The sequence below is a fragment of the Delphinapterus leucas genome, chromosome 13 (genome assembly GCF_059928025.1).
Source record: "Delphinapterus leucas isolate spDelLeu-1000000601 "Yukka" chromosome 13, BTC_Dleu_Yukka2, whole genome shotgun sequence".
In the NCBI taxonomy this organism is placed as follows: domain Eukaryota; kingdom Metazoa; phylum Chordata; class Mammalia; order Artiodactyla; family Monodontidae; genus Delphinapterus; species Delphinapterus leucas.
The window spans coordinates 34245925-34246952 of NC_143141.1; positions in this window are offsets into that span (position 1 = coordinate 34245925).

A 1028-nucleotide genomic window follows, 5' to 3' on the forward strand; every position below is an offset into this window, starting at 1 on the left:
CCCTGTCTCACCTTATATTTCACCTCCAGGGTCCCGGACAGCAGGTCTGCCCTGACATTTTCAACCCAAGGTAGAAAGTACAAATAGAGGATCCCTCTTCATGCCTGGTGGCTAAAGAAGTTGTCCCCTGGGCCGTGGAGCATGCACAGGTCTGTTGGGCAAGGCATCGTGGGCACCGGTGTTTGGCTGCTCCGGTGACCTACGTGTCTCCTTGCAGACTCAGGATCTCCCAGCATCTCTAAGGACCTCCCCAAACTACACTGCCCCACAGCACAGCTGTCTGGGGCTCCCTGTCTCCCAGCACCCCCTTCTGGGTAACTCAGGGCAGCCAACTTGAAACCAAATATGCTTCCCAGAGCAGACTGGAGCTGAAGGTGCTTGCCTTTTCTTCCTTCAGAGTCAAAATCTCACCCTGCATCCTCCGACCTGAGAACCCATTTCAGGGTTCTCCATCTCCCACTTCAGGTTCAACCCCCTCACGATTCCTAGTCTTTCAAAGAATTCTCTTGGGCTGGGGTGGGGGATGGGTGTGACTTTGAAGGGCAGCACAGGGGAGATCTTTGTGGTGATCAACAGTTCTGTATCTTGTTTGTGGTGGTGGTTCTACGAATCTTACACAGGTGATAAAGTGACATGGAACTACACACACACACACACAGCACCAATGCCAATTTCCCAGTTTTGATGCTGTACTGTAATTATGGAAGATGCAACCATTGGGGGGAACTGGGTGAAGGATACTCAGATTTCTCTGGACTATCTTTGCAACTCCCTATAAGTCTACAGTTATTGCAAAATAAAAAGTTAAATAAAAGTGTCTTCTTTAAGCAAGAAAACATTTTAAAAAGTGCTTCAAATTGGGGTGTTTGTAATGCGTGGGTCCTCTAAAGCATTGTGCGGTCATGCCTGGGTTTACCTGTGATGTCCTCTCTCCAGCTCTCTGGATCCTGGTGTCACCCTTCATTAGTCACCCTCTCCAAGGCCTTGACATCCCCCCTCTGGAGTACACGTTTGAAAGAGAAGCTTGC